This window comes from Herpailurus yagouaroundi, unplaced genomic scaffold (genome assembly GCF_014898765.1).
Source record: "Herpailurus yagouaroundi ecotype Mexico unplaced genomic scaffold, PumYag 213, whole genome shotgun sequence".
In the NCBI taxonomy this organism is placed as follows: Eukaryota; Metazoa; Chordata; class Mammalia; order Carnivora; family Felidae; genus Herpailurus; species Herpailurus yagouaroundi.
Window position 1 is genome coordinate 7,922,709 of NW_024412444.1, and position 19,704 is coordinate 7,942,412.

The window sequence follows — 19,704 nt, forward strand, 5'->3', positions numbered from 1 at the left end:
ACAACTTCTTACATCCAATGTATCCTCCATATGACTACCAAAGGATTTTTCAGCAGAAACTTTGCAGGCTAGGGGTGCCTGAGTGGCTCAGTCAGTTAAGTGTCTGACTTTGGCTCAGGTGATGACCTCATGGCTTGTGAGTTCAAGCCCTGTGTTGGGTTCTGTGCTGACAGCTCAGAACCTGGAACCTGCTTTGGATTCTGTGTCTCCCTCTCTCTCTCTCTCTCTCCCCTTACCCCGCTCATGCTCTGTCTCTCAAAAATAAATAAACATTAAAAAAAAAAAAACAACCCAGGAACTTTGCAGGTAGAAGAGATTGGCACAATATATTCAAAGTGCTGACAGAAAAAAAAAAATTTCCAACCAACAATGATCTATCCAGCAAAGTTATTCACAACTGAAGGAGAGAGTTTTCCAGAGAAGCTAAAAGAGTTTATCACCACTAAAATAGCCTTACAAGAAATATTGAAGAGACTTCTTTAAGCCGAAAAGAAAGGGCACTAATTAGAATTAGAAAACATATGAAAGTATAAATCTCACTGGTAAAGATAAATATATAGTAGAAGTAGTGGATTAATCACTTACAAAGCTTGTATGGTCAAAAGAAAAAGTGGAAAAAGAACCATATCTACAATAATTGGTAAAGGGATACACAAGATGAAAAGATGTAAAATGTGATAACAAAAACATGAGGTGGTTGAGGAAGAAGTAAAAATGTTGAACATTAGAATGTGTTCAAAAATAAGTTGTTATCAACTTAACGTAGACTTTTATAAATATAATTTGTTATGTGGTGCCTGGGTGGCTTAGTCAGTTAAGCGATCAACTCTTGATTTTGGTTTAGGTTATGATCTCACAGTTCGTGGGTTTGAGCCCTGCTTTGGGCTCTGTGCTGACAGCATGGAGTTTGTTTGGGATTCTCTCTTTCCCTCTCCCTCTCCCTCTGCCCCTCCCCTGAGCACGCACATGCTCTTTCTCTCTTAAAATAAATAAACGTTAGAAAAAAATAAATGTAAGCTATTATATGTAATCCTAATGGTAACCACAAAACAAAAACGTATAGTAGATATTTATATGATGTTGAGAAAGGAATGTAAGCATACTGCTCATGAAAGTCATCAAGCCACAATGGAAGAAAGCAAGAGAAGAAGAAATAGAGGAGGTAGAAAACACCCAGAAAACAATGAATAAGATGGCAATAAGTACTTGCCTGTCAATAGTTATTCTGAATGTCCATGGATAAAATTCTCCAATCAAAGGACATAGAATACCTGAATGGATTAAAACAAAAAACCAACAAAATCCATATATGTGTTGCCTATAAGAGACTCATTTGAAAGGTAAAAACATACAGAGCCTGAAAGTGAAGGGATGGTAACAGATATTCCATGCAAATTGAAACTAAAAGAAAACTAAGGTAGCTATTATGTCAGACAAAAGAGATGTGAAGAAAAAAGACTATAAAAGAGACAAAATGATAAAAGGGTCAATCCAACAAGAGTATATAACATTTATAAATATTTATACACCCAACATAGAAGCACCTTAACATACAAAGCCAACATTAACAATACTTAAGGGAGAAACAGACAGCAATACGATAATTGTAGAGGACTTTAACACCCCACTTACATCAATGGATAGATCACCCAGACCGAAAACAAATACAGAAACATTGGCTTTGAGTGACAGATTAGACCATTTGGAATTAATAGATATATACAGAACATTCCATCCCCAAACAGTAGAATATACATTCTTTTCAAATGCACATGAAACATTCTTCGGGATAGATTACATGTTAGGTTACAAAACAAGTCTCAATTTAGAAGATTGAAATCATACCAAGCATTTTTTTTTGTGTATGGTGACAGATATTAACCAGACTTTTGTGGTTATCATTTCACAATATATACAAATATGAATCATTAGGATGTACACCTGAACCTAATATAATGTTGTAGGTCAGTTATACCTCAGTAAAGTAGATGTATAAACAAAATCTACAGCAAAATCATGTTTAAGTGAAATATTGAGAGCCTTATCCTGAAATTAAGGATGAGAAATGGGTGACAGTTATTACCCCTTCTTTTCAGCATTATACTGGAATTCCTAGGGAATACAGTGAGGTTAGAGAAAAAAAGATACAAGGATTGGAGATAAAGCAATAAAATTATATCATTTGCAAAGATGTAATTATGTAAATTTAACAAATGAATTTAGCAAATTGCTGGATACAAAGTCATTATAAAATGTATTTCTGTTTATTAGCAACAAAGAATTATGAAGTGAAATAAAAAAAAAATAGCATTTAATGGGGCACCTGGCTGGCTCAGTCAGTGGAGATTGTTGACTTTTGATCTTAAGGTTGTGGGTTTGAGCCCCGTATTTGGTATAGAGATTACTTAAAAATAAAGTCTTTGAAAAAATAAAATAAAATAATATAAAATAAAAAGGTTGCACTTAAATGAATCCCAAAACATACAATAAAGACTATAAACTATGATCAAATTATATTTCCAGAGAGTATGGTGTGGAACAATTAGATATCTGTTACACTATACTGTATACAAAATTGACTTGAAATGCATTACAGATAAAAATGTAAGTGCTACAATTTAAAACATCTAGATGAAAACATAGAAGAAAGTTTTTATGACCTTAGGACAGTCAGAGATTTTTTAAATATAACACTAAAACCAAGATCCCTAAAAGGAACAAAAAGATAAACTGGACATTATGAAATTTTGAAAAATATGAAAATTTAAGCCACAGAATGGGATAAAATATTTGCAAATCTTATCTGATAAAGCATTTAACCTCCAGATATATAAAGAAATCTTACACCTCAATAAGAAGACAAACCAAAGTATTTATATATAGTAAGCACTGATGAGCACGTGAAAATATGCTCATTATCACGAGGGATGTGCAAATTAAATGTCCAAGGAGATATCAGTTCACTAGAATGACTAAAATAAAAAGATAATAAAGTGCTGGTGAAGATATGGAGAAATTAGAAAATTTATCCATTGCTAGTGGGAGTGTAAATGGTACAGCCCCTCTGGAAAACAGTTTAGCAGTTTTTGATAATGTTCAGCACATACTTATTATGTGACCCAGCAATTTCACTTTTAGATACTGAAGTAAAAACTTACATGGAAACAAAAGGTATGTCTACACAAAGACTTGTGCATGTACATTCATAGCAGTGTCATTTATCATGGCCCCAAGCTAGAAGCAATTCAAGTATCTATCACCTAGTTAGTGGATAAACAAAAACTGGTGTATTTATACAAAGGAGTGTTACTCAATAGTATAAAGGCATGAAGTACTGATATAAGAAACAACCTGGGTATATGTAAAACAACATTATGCAAAGAGAAAGAGTATAGACACAAAAGATTCCATACTGTGTGATTCCATTTGGATGAGATTTCTAGAAAAGGGAAAAATATAAAGGTGGAAAGCATATCTGCTTTGGCTACTATGGGAATGAGAATTAACTGTAAATGAGCATGTGGTAACATTTTGGGTTGACCGAAGTGTTCAAATAGTAGGTTGTGGTTATGGTTGCAGAACTGTATAATTTGCTAAAACTCGTGAAACTGTACCCTTGAAATGGGTGTATTTCATGGTATGTAAATTTTATCTCAATAAACCAGTTTTAAAGTTACCTTTAAAATAAGCTAAAATATTAAAGATAAATCTAATAAAACATGTATTAGACGTATACAGAGAAAGCATAGAATGTTACTGAGAGAAATTAAAGATAACCTAAATAAATGGAAGGACATAATATGTTAATGGATTGGGGGGCTCAGTATGGTGAAGAGATCAGTGCTCTCTAATTTGATCTCAAAATTCAGTGAAGTCCTGACCAAAGTACAAAGGGCCCAGAATAGGGAAGATAAGTGAAGAAGAATCAGAACAAAGTTGGAGGAATTAAACTATGAGATACTCATTTATTGTAAAGCTACAGTAATTAGCATAGTGTCGTATTACTTACAGATAAACAAAAAGATCAATGGAACAGAATAGAGAATAAGAAATAGAGCCATTCATATAGGGACACTTGATTTTTGAGAAAGGTGACATTGTGGAGCAGTGAGGAAAGGATGATATTTTCATTACATGGGTGTCCATGTGAGAAAAAAAATTCCTCACATCATAAGCAAAAATAAATTCTAGTTGGATTGTTGATCTGAATGTGAGCAGTTAAATAGTAAATCATCTAGAAATCTTCATGATTTTGGGATAGCCAGATTTTGCTGAAACAGGACATGAAAAAGTACTAACCAAGCATCATTGTTTGTAATATCCAAAAAATGGGAGCCCCCCAAATGTTCATCAACTGATGACTTGATAAGTTAACATAATCCCATATCCACACAGTAGAATATTTTTCACCAAGAAAAAGAAATGAAGTATTGATATGTACTATAACATAGATGAACCTTGAAAGCATTATGCTAAGTGTAAGAAACCAGTCATAAAAAGCTACAGATTATATGGTTCCATTTATATGATATGTCCAGCAGAGGCAATTCAGTAGAGACAGAAATTGGATTAGTGCTTGCTTAGGGCTTGGTAAGCGTGAGAGTATTGGGAGGAAGGGGGAGTGGCAGTTACCGGATATGGAGTTTGTTTTGGGGGTGATTAGAATATTATAAAAGATTCAAGTGATTGTTGAACAATCCTATGAATACACTAAACAAATTTTTGAGTTGTGCACTTTACATGAATGAATTGGATGGTTTGTGAATTATAGTTCAATAAAAGGTTTTTCTTAAAGCAAAAAATGAAAAGATAAATATATTAGACCACACTAAAATGAAAAGTTTTTGTACCAAAGACACCATTAAGGTAGAGAAAAAGCAATCCTCAGCATGGCAAATGATAAGTGCAATATATATGTCTGTCTCAAAGGATTAGTTTCCATAGGAATATCTTCTATAAATCAATAAGAAAAAGAGATAACCCAAAAGAAATATGGGCAATGGAGTTGAACAAGTTCTTCACAAGAGAAGATATCCATATGGCTAATCAGTTTATGAAACAGTCCTTATTATAACTTGCAATCATGGAAATGCAAAATAAAGGAATGGTGAGATACCATTGCACACACATTAGAATGGCTAACATGAAAAAGACTGATAATACCAAGTGTTGAGAAGGATACGAAGGAACTGGAATACTCAGTGCTGTGTTGTTGAAAATTTATATAATCATTTTAGAAAATTGTTTGGCAATATCTGCTGAAGATGAACAATTAAATGCGTTATGATTTTGCAGTTCTACATCTATGCTCAGAACTGTGAGAATGTTCATAGCGTAGTTATTTTTAATAGCTCTCAAGTGGAACTCAATCTGAATGGTCATTAACAGTAGAATGAATACATAAATGGCATAATCATGCAAGGAAATATTTCTAAAGCAAGGAAAACAAATCAATTATTGCAACTTGCAACAACAGGGTGAAGGTCACTAAGGGAAGAAGCCAGATACAAAAGTGTATGTACTGTTTGTCACCATTCACATAAAAACCGTGTAAAATGATCCATATTTTTAGAGGTCAGGATAATGGTTACCTTTGAGACTGAACAGGGGGGAATTAATTGCGGAGGGGTGTGAGGTGAATTGAGAGTGTTCTTTTATTTTGATTTGGGTGGTAGTTACATGGGCACTCTGTGGAAATCCAGTATAATTTATGCACTTTTCTGCATGTATGTTACATTCCAGTATATAAGTTTTTTTTTTTAAAAGTTGATTGGAGCCATGCAAAAATGAGGGCAGGATTTGGGACATTCTTATGATTATCCAGGTGAGGTAATGTTGTGGGATTCAGGGTAGTGGTGGGAAGAGAAAGAAGTGGCAATTTGAGAGGCAGTTAGGAAGTAGTCTGGACGTGAGCTGGTGATTGGCTCAATATAGGCGTGTTGTAGGTTGAATGGTGTCCGCACCAAAGATATTTGATATCCTAACCTCCCATTGTCTCAGAATGTGACTGTATTGGAATCATGTCATTGCAGATGTAATTAGTTAAGTTGAGGTCATACTGGAGTAGGATGGGCCCTTAATACAGTATGACTGGTGTCCTTATAACAAGAGGAGAAGAGACATGCAGACACAGACGCAAGAGGAGAGAATGCGATGCCAGAGGCATGTAGTGATGTAGCCGCAAGCCGAGAAGGGTCAAGAGTTGACAGCCACCACCAGAAGCTAGGAAGAGGCAAGGAAGGCTTCTACCGAGAGTCTCAGAGGGAGCATGACCCCTTGGACACCATTGATTTAGGGCTTCTTGCCTCTAGAACTGTGAGGCAATACATTGCTTTGAGCCCCTCAGTTTGTGGTATTTTGTTACAGCAGCTGTAGGAAATGAGTACAGGGAGGATGAAAAGTCAGTAGCTGGGTGGATCGTGCATTGAATTGACCAAATTGAATTTTACATGGACCATCAAAGTAGAATTTGAACATTTAATTATGGATAGATGATGCTTTTAGCAGACAGTAGAACACAATACATCAAGGATTGAGCACCTCGAGAGAGCATTTTGTTCCTTATTCTGCATTCAGCCAGGAATTCACCTAATCTCTGCCCAGTCAGGAATATGTCTTCTTAAAGCATTTAGGGGAATGGCTCACAACCTTCCTTAGAATTATTTGGAAGAATGGCAGCAGGAGGGGCAGGTTGGTGTGGGGAGGTAACATGTCCCTTCTTGTTTTTTCCAACTTGTGGGGCACAGCTGGAAATGGAACCCTGGAGACGCAGCCTCTCTGTTTTATTATGCTTCCGGAAATCTGAATAAGGAAGCAGGCTTACTGCAAATTAGCTACATTTCCCTTTCTTTTTCTCAGTTTTGAGTAGTAGGAGGTCGGCTAGGGCCTGCATTCTTTTAATCTTTTCAGGGGCAGTGGGATATGGCTCTCTGTCAGAGGCTTCTCTTCAGGCTGCCATGAAATGAAGAGGCAGCAAAGTCGTTCGCACTAAGTTTGGATTTCTGCCTCTTCCCCCGCACCCCCCCCCCCTTTTTTTTTGTACAGTGGCCCTTTAACAAGTCTGGCCTTCTCCCTGTTCTCTGCAGATTTTATTCAGTGGCTGGTATGTGAGGTTGAAAAACTTTCCCATTGTTTTTCCTTGTGCTGTGACATCCCAGGGTGGGGTGGGGGTGGGGGAGTTTGCCCATTGGTGAAAAATGCCCCACTGATCTATCACTTTCAAAGCTGTCAAGGCTCTTAGTCCGATCACGCACCTTAAATATTCAGTATGATTAGAGGAAAAAATGAATGGATTTTGTAAACTCCTATTGATACTAAATTCTACTTGCAGGTAGTCTTGGACATAAATTTCAGAAAATTATATGTAAATGTAGTCATTAGTGCACTCTAATATTGAGCATTTATTTTGTCCCTGGGCAATTTCTTTTTCTTAGCACAAAAGCTATTACCACTGTTATTAAAAACAGTAATTGATTTTCCATTTTTTTAAAAACTTGTTTTTTCCTTCCTGTTCCATTTCATCTCTGCATTTTTCCTCGTGCATTCCAATAATATTTTCCTAGGGCTTGTAAAAGAATTACATTATGCTCTAATAATTTTGAGGACAAAGGGGAGGAAGTGCAATGTAGTGTTACTGGAGAAGCTATTTTAAACTGGAAGGGGCCCAGAAAACAGACCCTGGAATGACAAATTGAATGGCTTCATGCTAAGGATTTGATTATATCGTGTGTGGTTTCATCTGAACATCATAGATCTTATTTTGTAATTAGATATTTTGATAAAGCCCTAACTAAATAGTGCTAGAGTCAAAATACGGTTTTATTAAAAGGCTCTGAAACTTACAAATCAGCCATATAGATTAGCTGTAATATGAATGTGTTCTTTCAAATGTTTGTTTGATTTCTACTCTACTATAAATTCATTTAAGACAAAATGAAATACTTTTAAGATTTGGATAATTTTAATTAAAGGTTTTTTTTAAATTTTAAGTGATTATTATTTTTACTGGTATGCAGGATATGTTTTATCCTTACAAATAAACTCTTCTGGGGTGCCTGGGTGGCTCAGTTGGTTAAGCATCTGACTCTTAGTTTTAGCTCAGGTCATGATCTTAAAGTTCATGGGTTTGAGCCTCACATCAAACTCTGCACTGACAGCATGAAGCCTGCTTGGGATTCTCTTTCTCTCTCTCTCTGCCTCTCCCCTGCTTGTGCTCTCTCACGCAAAATAAATAAACTTAAAAAAAAAAAAAAAAAGAACTCTTCTGGGGGAAAGAAATAAAAGTACTGTCTGTATTTAAATTTGATTTTTGGGGCCCCTGAGTGGCTCAGTCAGTTGAGCATCTGACTCTGGCTCAGGTCCTGATCTTGCGGTCCATGGAGTCAAGCTGCTGACAGCTCGGAGCCTGGAGCCTGCTGTGGATTCTGTGTCTCCTTCTCTCTGTCTGCCCCGCCCCTGTTTGTGCTCTGTCTCTGTCTCTGTCTCTCTCTCAAAAATAAATAAGAAATAAAAAAAATTTATAAAACAAACAAAAAACCCCCAAAACAACAAAAAATTTTTTCATTTTGTAGGAAGAATATGCAATTTTATTTGTGTAAATGCAGTATTATGTATCCTGAAAGGCCAGTGAATAAACTTTCTTTTGTCATTATGTGAATCTATTTTTTTAAAAACATGTTTTCAGGTTTCAGGTAAAGACACATTTTGCATAGAATAATTCTATATGTGGGGTGTGTGTGTGTGTGTGTGTGTGTGTGTGCTTTTGTGTTTAATAATGCAACTTGAATGCCATCAAAGAAATTAGGTAGACACTGGAGATTTAGAAACCATATATTTGTGACAAAATGAGGAGGAGATTTTTCAGATTTTTTTTTTGTATTTCTCTATTTTTTACTATTGTGAACCAGAAAGTGGTAGCCTCTGTGATTCAGAATGTCTATCAGACAAATTCTTTGCTGAATGTATTCCTCCTGCTAGTTCGTATTCCATCCCGTGGCTGGTAAACAGGTTGGAATCCAGATTTAATCTGCTTATAAAAAGCCAGAAACACTCTTGTGTTCTCAATGTGAGGTTGATTGTGTAGTTTGGATTTATGGCTTTGGCAAACACATCTGGCTGTTTTTTTTTTTATTTATTTTATTTATTTAGTAAGGTCTCCCTCAAGTCCCTGAGGCAGTATATTGGTTAAGTTCAAGGTGATAGAGCCTCATCAGTGTCAATTGAAATTTTGGCTCTACTACTTACCAGCTTTGGGACTACAAACAATTTTTAAAACTGGTGTCCCTTAGTTTTTGTCATATGTCAACAGGAGAAAATTATAGAGTATGGGGGAAGATTTAGTGCAGTTAAAGTACTGAGGACAGTGCCTGACACATAGTGAAACTCCATATTAAAATTAAAAAAAAAAATTGAATGTGAGTAGCTTTTTTTTCCTTAATGCAGTCTGTGGTGCCAAAGTTGACTTTCATATTTGGGCTAAAGAAGATGGAAGAAAATGTTTTAAAAATTATATGCATAAATTACTAGTATATTTAAAAACTACAGACTTCCAAATGCCCATTTTAAAGAAATCTGCAGATTACAAAACTTTTCCCAGCTACCATTGTACCTCTTTGCACTGTTCACAAAGTATCTGGGTATAAGTGAATTTCAAATGTGAATTTCTTTAACTCTAAGAAACTGTTGATAGTATTTGCAGCTTATGTCAACATTATTATTGGTTTAAAAGTGAGTTAGCAACTCAGCTTAAGAGTTGTTTAATAAAGAGGCACCTGGGTGGCTCAGTCTGTTAGGCATCCAACTTTTGGTTTTGGCTCAGGTCATGATCTCATGGTCATGGGATCAAGCCCCACGTTGGGCTTTGCTTTGACAGCGTGGAGCTTACTTGGGATTCTGTCTCTCCCTCTCTCTCTACCCCTCCCCTGCTCCCTCAGGCGATCACATGCCCTCTCTCTCTCTCAAAACAAATAAATAAACTTAAAAAGAAGAGTTGCTTAATAAAAATATTATTGGAGAAAGTGAGATGGTAATACCCAAATAATGATCGTCTTCAAACTGATTAGAATGGGGTGCCTGGGTGGCTCAGTCGGTTAAGCAGCTGACTTTGGCTCAGGTCGTGATCTCGCAGTCTGGGAGTTTGAGCCCCGCGTCGGGCTCTGTGCTGACAGCTCAGAGCCTGGAGCCTGTTTCAGATTCTGTGTCTCCCTCTCTCTGACCCTCCCCTGTTCATGCTCTGTCTCTCCTTGTCTCAAAAATAAATAAAATGTTAAAAAAAAATTAAAAAAAACCAAACTGATTAGAATGGTATCATTCTAACTTGTGTTGGAGCTGAAGTTGGAGGGGGAGGGATAGATGTAGACGAAGGTAGGGGGGTCACTTAGTAGAAATACTGACTATCAGATTGCTGTACAATGTTCTCCACTCATTCCTCCTGGAAGTCATCTAGAGAATTGGGTACTTGCTCATTTTTGTAGCAAAGAAAAAGGAAACTCAGTGTTTTGATGGAAAATGCACCACAAAATGCAAACGACTAATACCCTGTCTGTTGTTTATCCCACTGAGGTTTTTCTGCCTCTCTAGTTATAGTGAAGGGTGAATAAAAATTAATTAGAAGCTGGAATCTGATTTTAAGATGGGTTGTCAGACACATATATCAAGTTGTTAGGTTAGCTGTAAAGCATAACCTGGGATTTATATATTTAGAAGTCATAATAAATCTGTCTGTCATGAAAATCAGATTACCCGGTGTTGCATGCTAATGGCTCATCATCCTGTAGAGTTGTAGTCTCCCCAGCAACTGCCCGCTGGCTCTGCTTTTCTCTGACTTGCTGTCTCCCTTGACCAACTAGTCATTATACTCTCCCTACTTAGCAAAGTGCCTACTTCAATAAATGCTTCTGGGCTTCCATAATGAGAAGATGTTTTCCCTTGGACAATAGCACAACCTCCTATAGCTTCCTTGACTCAATATTCTCAACAAGAGTCCATGGGTCCATCAATCACTTGATTCATTAACCTAACAATTACTTCAGAGATGTTTATTGAGTACCTGTTATGTGCCAGGCTGTTTGCAAGGTGCTGGGAAGCTAACAAAGACAGTGCCTGCCCTCAAGGAGGGCAGTGATGGAGGAGAGAGATAATAAAATTCATAACACATTGTATAACATAATAGATGGGAGGGTATGGAGGATGGCTCGCAGAGACCAGTACCTTTTAAGCTGAGATTTCTGAGCCGAGTGGTGGAAGTTAGCCAGCCAAAGGGAGGTGAGGACTGAGGACAGTCTTCTGGACAAAAGGAACAGCCCATGCAAGACAAGGAGGTCAAAGAGTAAGGTCCACTGAAGATTTGGGATGGTGACAGTTGGCCACAGCGATGAGGTTGGAGAGTTTTGCAAGAACTTGCAGACTAGGTTAAACACTTAGGATTAGCCTAAGGGCAGTGGGGAGCCACTGAATGACTTACGTAGGGGGATATCTTCCCACTGTTGCCCAAAATTGACATATTAGTGCATCCTACCCGGGTTGGCTGCCTGCCTTTCTTATCATGGGCTTGAAGATTCAGTGCGAAGTGGCACCATATTCTTTTTCTGACCTCAGTCTTCACTCTTGTTCCTCGCATTTCCTAAGATGAGGATGAGTACAGGTACTATGTTCCTTGTACGAACAGAATAAACTGGTTTTGAAAGAATGAATGGAGAATCAAAAGAAGGCATGCAGAATATTTGTAGAGGTATTTGTCCTGATAGTTTGCGCTTTGGTGTTAGGAAGAAAGTATTGATTTTAGAGTCATATTATTCCGAGTTCAAAACATGCCTCTACCACTTACCACCTGTGTGACTTTGGATAAATCACTTGACCTCTCTGAGCTCAGTGTTCTTTCCCATATGGTTGCATCTCATGGTGTTATGGAGATTAGAAACAAAAATACAAGGTACCTATTCTGCAGGGGACATATTAAGCACTAAATAATTGATACATCTTTTATGTGTAATATTATATCCAGTAGACTTCATGTATAGTAATGGGGCAAAAGTTTTGTTGACTCTTCTTAAAAACATGAAAATTGAGGCATGTGTGTTCATCCAACAAGAACCGTTTTGTTCCCAGTAAGCTCCCAAGAAAAATGCCATAGGAGAACCTTCCTTTTCCTTTTCCCTCTGGATCTGAGAAGTTTAGTCCATCCCAGATTCTTTTACCAGTCGTCTGTAACTCTGTCATTCATACCATTTTGAAAGCCTTAAATATTTTGTCAATACCACCTCTTGGGGCTGATGAATTCTGGAGCTTACTCTCTGTATGGGAAAGTATTTTGTAAATTAAATAGCATTTAAGGGCTCTCCGTTCTGCACCCCTTGTCCTTGACATACTTCCATTGCAGCCTGTATTCCGTTGAGGTAGCAGGTAATCTGTTCGTCTGGTATAGAAAACAGGCAGCGTTTAAATCTCAAATTTTCCACTTGTTAGCTTGTGTCACCTTAGGCAAGCTACTTAGTCTCTCTATGGCTCACTTTCCTTCTCAGTAAAATGAAGATGGTATTAGTACTTCAATCATAGGGCATTTAGGAGGGATTAAATGAAAAGTAACGTCAAGTGCTTGGCACAGTTCCTATCACATAGTAAGCATGCAATAAGTGACGGCATCATTAACTCGTTGTATTATCGCTAACATATTTATAGCCATTATTATTTTCATCAGAGTGTCTGTCTCTCTGTTAGACTCAAATCCCGACAGTAGGAAAACCGTGTCTTTAAATTTCTGTACCCCTTGAGATGCGTGACACATAGAAGGTTGTGAACACATACTAAATGAATGAATGAGCCACAAAAAGTATTATTTATTCTTAAAATGTATACACCGTGCTTGGCACACTGGAGGGTATTAATACACACTTGTTCGTTACTCTACTGTTTGCTTAGCTTTCCCTGGTTATACTGGTAAGTTTTCCCCAGGTTTTTTACTGTGGGATGTGGTGAAAAAGAATTTGTGTCTTCACACCTCTTCTGGTTTTCTGAGGAGTTCTTTTTTAGCTTCCTATGCACTGGTCTCCCTAACGTTCTATCAGATTTGTTGGGTCCTAAGACTTCAAGTTCTTTTGGTTACTAGAAAACTGTTTCTGAGTTAAATCTCCCATGGGTGTAGATGCCATCAAATGGTATTTTCTGAGTATGTGTGCTCATGTGTATTGATTCTGCTTGTTGAAAGCAAACATCTCCACCACCGCCGCCCCGGCTTCTTGTAGGAGGAGAGAGTGATCCTAAGACCTGATGGGCACTGAGGGCTCACGGCTGCAGAGCAGACGAGAGGCTCCTGTGGGAGCTCACTCCAGGAACATCTGGATGATTTCAGACAGTGAAGGCAGGTTCCTGTGGTGCCTAACTTATTCTCTGAAAGGGGCTTGGCCAGGGCTAAGACGGCTTTGGTAGAACATCGGGACCTGTTAGATCCTTCCTGGTCCTCAATCCTGTGCTTGCGATTTTGTCACTTTCCACGCGTGGAGTGCTCGCTTTTTGCCACTCAGCTTGACAGCTCTTCTCTGAGACTGAACTTAGCGTGGCTTTTCCACATGTCTGCAGTCCTGTCCACGGAACATCTAGATTGGCACTTCGCACACAGGGTCACCCATTCACATGCCCTCGGAGGTCAGCTGGGGGGATTCTGTTACTGAGCAAAGGGAGTAAGGAAAGTAATTCCGTGCCTCTATTCTATATAGAATTAGAGTTTCTCCATTTTTCTTGAAACACTCAGGCCTCTTAACCCATCTTTCGTTTTCCCACTTGTGATGGAGACATACCAACACGAAATATTTGTCTTCAATCTTTACTGTAAGAAAAATAACACTACAATTAAGAAGGGAGATAATGGATATTTGGGCCCAGTGGCAGGTTGGCTCCAGGGAGGCCTGAGGAGGCGGATTACAGAGAGCCTTCCATGCCCCAGCGGAAGCAGCCTCAACTCTGCCCCAGCTGTTTGTTATCCTGTAGGAGTCTGGTGCCTGTGGGGTCAGAGCTTCCGGCATTTCCTGTGAAATCTCTCAATTTGCAAATATTTAAGAGGATTTAAAAACATTAAAACACTAAGTCAGCCATTACTGTATGGCCCAGGCAACGGGCCAGATGTGGCCGGTGGGTCATCAATATTTTCAGCCTCTGCTGTAATATAGTAGATGTATGATTAGTGTTTTCAGACCTTAGTCCACACTGTTCCACTTCTGAACAAAAACGAGATTGCAGTTAGAGCAGTCTTGTTCCCCCCACTGCCCCCCAAAAATCACGTGAAATACCCCTTCAGAAAGAGAAGCCTCTTCTGAGTTTGTAGCAGACCTCTAAAGGATGCTGTAAGATAAATGGATTAGTTGTTTTTCACTTAGCACTGAAGGCTTAAGGGGTTTTGTGTGTTCTTCCTCTTGTTTTCCATTTGGCATGCACTACTTATGCTTTAAAAAAATTAAACTGACACGTAGTGAAAAAAAAGTTACTGGAGCCTGAAAGTTGGTTAATATCAATTACACTCTGGTGTCTAATAACCCATGCCAGGGAAACGCAACTTGTTTGTTATAAATACCCAATGCCAAATCAAGAATAAACAGCTACTTTGTTTTAGTCGGTATTTACAGCATCACTTTAACTACTTTGACCCTATTCAAGGAGGTAATGAAGAGCTGGGTGCCAGTGATGTTGATAAACTGTGGCAATTTCTGCATTGTGTCCTTATTGCTGCCTTTGCTACAGCCTCCATTATTTAAATTGCTAGTCATTACAGTCATGCCGTTAACTGGAAATGTAGCAAGATGACACATAGAAACAGGGCCAGCAGGACACTGTTAGTCCTTCTTATTGAGTGCCATATTCTGGGATGGGGAGCAATAGTCATAAAAAGGAAGCACATGAAACCACCCCCAAAGGCTTTTGAACACTCGTGAATTCTTTGCAGTGCTCGTAGGGTGATTTTGAATTCCAGTAGTACATACTTTTTGGATGTTAGACACAAATTACAGATAATCTTCCAGATAAACTTTAAAAAAATTAATATTTTATTTTTAACTAAAATAGAGACTATCTAAGCATATCTCAGGCTAGCCTATTCTTCCTTATTGGGATTGTATGCAAAAGGGTATGAGAAAAGGAGGTCGTTCAATCTGGAATAGAGAACCCAATAAATTAATTGTCCATTAATTTGACTCTTACTAAATGTCATTTTCAGAAAAGTGCGTTTTTTTAAATTAAAAAAATAATGTTTTATTTATTTTTAAAGAAAGGGAGAGAGACACAGTGTGAGCGGGGGAGGGTCAGAGAGAGACACACACACAGAATCCGAAGCAGGCTACAGGCTTTGAGCTGTCAGCACAGAGCCTGTTGCGGGGCTCAAACCCACAAGCGGTGAGATCAGACCTGAGCTGAAGTCAGACGCTCAACCGACTGAGGTGCCCCCAAAACTGCATATTTTATTGCTATAGAGGCCCATAGTCCAAGGAACCTGTCAGTGTTCATAACTTATTAAGACTCAAAGTGAACGTAGCCCATGCATATTAAAGTGGCAGATGCTTTCTCTTGATGTAATAGCATGCCCTCCATTCATCCTGACCCATCTGCGGAACCTTTTACCAAAACATGGCTTCTGGCCAGTTCACGGCCCACAGGGAGAGAAGGATTAGAGGAGGTCTTTGATACTCTAGATTTTCTGAGAAGACCTAGAATTCCTTTTTAGCAGGATGCAGTCTACTGCAGCACAAGTCTTTTCTTGGAAAACTCTGTCCATTATTTCTTAGGGCCTTTATGTTACAATTAGGGAAACTTGGGTCCTGTGCGCATGTTTTGGGAGGTGGGAAAAAGTCTATTTACCCTTTCTTTTTTGTCATCTTCTTTATAACCTACATGTACATTGTGCATATTGTATATATATGTACATTTGGAGTTAACTAGAAAGAAGGGAAAGCTTACATTTTTTGAACTTAGCTCTTTGCCCTGGGTTTGACACTTTTGTTTTTCCGTGTGACTTAGGATTCTTTCAGATGGAACTAATCCAGTTCAACTGACCTAAACAAAAATGTAAAAATGTACATGAAAACATAAAGGCTTTCTAGGGGCTCTTGGGTGGCTCAGTTGGTTGAGCATTCGACTTTGGCTCAGGTCATGATCTTGCAGTTTGTGGGTTCGAGCCCCTCCTCGGACTCTGTGCTGACAGCTTGGAGCCTGGAGCCTGCTTTGGATTCTGTGTCTCCCTCTGTCTGCCCCTCCCCATTCACGCTCTTTCTTTCTCTCCTAAATAAACATTAAAAAAATTGTTTTTTAAAAATAAGGTATTTCTAGAATTCAGCAACAACATTATTGAGAAGCAGGGTTTTTTTCTGTCTTTTTCTTAATCATTCTTCCAGGAGGTACTTTTCTTCATAGGCCTGGTCCCCTTATGTTCCAGGTTGCCTAGGGTGCTTCCAGACACCCTGACCCTAGCAGTGTCTGAAGGCCAGAGGTGAAGAAGAGTATCCATCCTTTCATGTTTTTTTTTTTGTTTTGTTAAGATGAAGGAAACTTTCTCAGATGCATGCCCCACCCCCAACAATTTGCTCTTCTAGTTGGATTGGCCAGAATTTCAAACCACACCTTAGAACAGTCCTTTGCAAGGAGAATGAACTTACTGTGTTTGTCCTGGTCTGGTCAAGCTTACAGCCTAGGGCTACGTAAGGGCCAGCCTTTTGTCCCTGAGTATGGGGTATGGGAACCCCCCCCCCCCCCCCACCGCCCCGGGCTATAACTAAACAAAATCAGAGTTGGGTCCTGTTAAAGGAAGGGGAGTGACAAATAACTGTTGGAGAGGCCCAGAACTTCTCATTTACTTCCTCCATCATCCCCGTACCAGAGGCACAGAACACTCAGAGAGGTGAATTATCTTACCCAAAGTCATAGAGCTATAAAAGGGAGGACTAGGATTTTAATCCAAATGATTCTTGATCCAAAGCTTTGGATTAAAAAAAATTTTTTTAAATGTTTATTTTTGAGAGGGAGAGAGAGGGAGAGAGAGGGAGAGAGAGAGAGAGAGAGAGAGAGAGAGAGAGAGAATGAGTGGGGAGGGTCAGAGAGAGAGGAAGACACAGAATCTGAAGCAGGCTCCAGGCTCTGAGCTGTCAGCACAGAGCCTGATGCAGGACTCGAATCCATGAACCATGAGATCATGGCCTGAGCGGAAGTCAGACGCTTAGCCAACTGAGCCACCCAGGCATCCCCAAATACAAAAATAACATGTGCTTTGAGGCAACGTAGCAAAGATATAAGAATATAAGGAAGAAAATAAGCATCCCCCAGAATTCTGTCATCTAGCCAATACCATTGTCAATATTTTGGATTTCTTTATGCACACACACCATACACCCATGAACTTACACATTCTAAAATATTTATTGATCACTTTCTAGAATAACATGCAAATATATAAATATGTTTGTAAATATACATTATGAACATAGTGGATGTAGACTGTATACACTGTTTTACACCTTTCTGGTCCACTTAATTCTATAGCATGTATATTATTGCACATTTTCCTATACACTATAATTCTTCAGGAACATCATTTAAAAAAATTTTTTTTACTGTTTATTAATATTTGAGACAGAGAGAGACAGAGCATGAATGGGGGAAGGGCAGAGCGAGAGGGAGACACAGAATCAGAAGCAGGCTCCAGGCTCTGAGCTGTCAGTATAGAGCCCGACGCGGGGCTCGAACTCATGGACCGTGAGATCATGACCTGAGCTGAAGTCAGACGCTTAACCAATGGGGCCACCCAGGCGCCCCAGGAACATCATTTTTAATGACTGCATAGCATTTCCTTTTGTAGGTAGCAAAATGTATTAAATAAGCCCCTTATTTGTGGACTAGTATATTTCTGTCAATTTCTCTTTATGGGAAATAATACTGTAAATGAGCATCCAGACATGCTATATCTTTGGGCATATCTTTTATTATTTCCTTGGGATACAGTTCTTGAAATAATGGTGAAGAAATGAACATTTTAAAGCTGTGGACATTTGTTGCATATTGCTACGTTGCAATCTAGAAATGTTGTACACTCTATATTCCTCAAAACAACCTGTAAGAGTGTTTGGCTCTTGATGGCTCTTGACTTGGAGGGTTTTTTTTCCCCCTTTGTTTCCTTTTTCTTTTGGAGTCGTTTTGGCAGTGTTGTATTAAGGCCTTGCATTCCACAGATAAATTATTGCTGGTACTCATTTGTCATTTTCTCAAGGGAATTGCAATGGGTCCATTATGCTTCTTGTATTAATTGTACAAGGCCAAAATGAAACCCCACACATATATTATTTGATATTAGAAAAAAATAGAACAGCTTGTACCGAAGTGATATTTAACTTTGTGTCTCTAGCAGAATTGAAATAAAAACCTTCATAAGTGCTAGAGCATTGTTAAAATGTTCAGATAAATTATTTGGTTCATAAATAAGTAATTTTAACTTTTATGATAATGGAGAAGGGGAAAGGTGCTATGAGGCTTTCTGAATATACCAATAATTTATTCTCTTGCAGCCAAGATAAACAGCACTGTGAATTAAGTGACAGAATATTGGATGACAGACTGCATCCTCTTAGGGATGGTGCTTGTTAGGGATGCAAGACTTATGATAGGACCAAAAAAACCTGGAGCTATCTACCCTGGGTGGTCCAAGGGAGATGCTCTCAAAGGTGCCCTGGAAAAAACCAACTGGCGGTTGCTGTGCAGCACTATGCTGGCAGCAAAGAGGAGCGGGAGAAGACAGGAGGCTTCTGTGCACACTTTCTTCTCCCATCATCCTGGAGAGAGCTGGAGGGGCTGCAATGGATCATAGAAGGTTGGGAAGACAGAGATGAATTAGAGGCAGCCGAGATTTGCAAATTTCCAAACAAGTCTTTCCTTTTCAGCAGGGCTCTTTTCAGAGATTTTCACTGATATGCCCAATGTTTTTAGTGACGTATACAAACCTGGAGGAGGAGACACAGGTTGTTGAATATCTACCTGTTCTCTGAACTTCACTTCCAGCTCTGGGCTCTATCCTGTAGCCTTCACCTAATTACCTCATGCTTCTACATACTTCAGCCTGTCTTTTTATGTTTATCCATCCATCCATCCATCCATCCATCCATCCATCCATCCACCCACGTATCAAATATTTATTGGTTAAGGTCTATGGGCCTGGTAGCATGCTACTCAAAATGCTGATTCCACATCTCAATCTCACTCTCTGTTCTGATTATCTGTCTAGAGTAATGTGCACTTAGGTTTGACTGAACCATGATTCTTCCAGAATCTGCACTTTTGAAGAGGACTTTGTTCATACTTCTTCAATACTTACCACATTACTTACTGAACATCTACCATGTGTGGGGCATTGTGCTAAATTCAGGGGATACAATAAGATTAAAGTCATCTGGGCTGGCAGTGATGGTAGAAAAGAATTGTATTGTTGAGTGTGGAGTTGCTTCATACTCCCAGCCACTTCTTGCCTTCTCTTTTAATTCTCAAAATCACTCCCTTAATTTGGTTGGATGGAATTAAAATACATAGAGCAATACCATCTTTTCCCACTGTGGTTAGTAACTGAACACTCTATTTTTTTTAAGTTTATTTATTTTGAGAGAGAGAGAGGTAGAGAGAGCACAGAGGGGGGGGGGAGAGAGAGAGAGAGAGAGGGAGAGAGAGAGAGGGAGAGAGAGAGAGGGAGAG

At 38.7% G+C, this 19,704-nt stretch overlaps 1 protein-coding gene across 3 annotated transcripts in view; it reads left to right on the forward strand.

Annotated features, from left to right (window-relative positions):
• FHIT (fragile histidine triad diadenosine triphosphatase) overlaps positions 1–19,704 on the forward strand; it is a 1,437,020-nt gene that overhangs the window by 137,635 nt on the left and 1,279,681 nt on the right. The window lies entirely within an intron of this gene.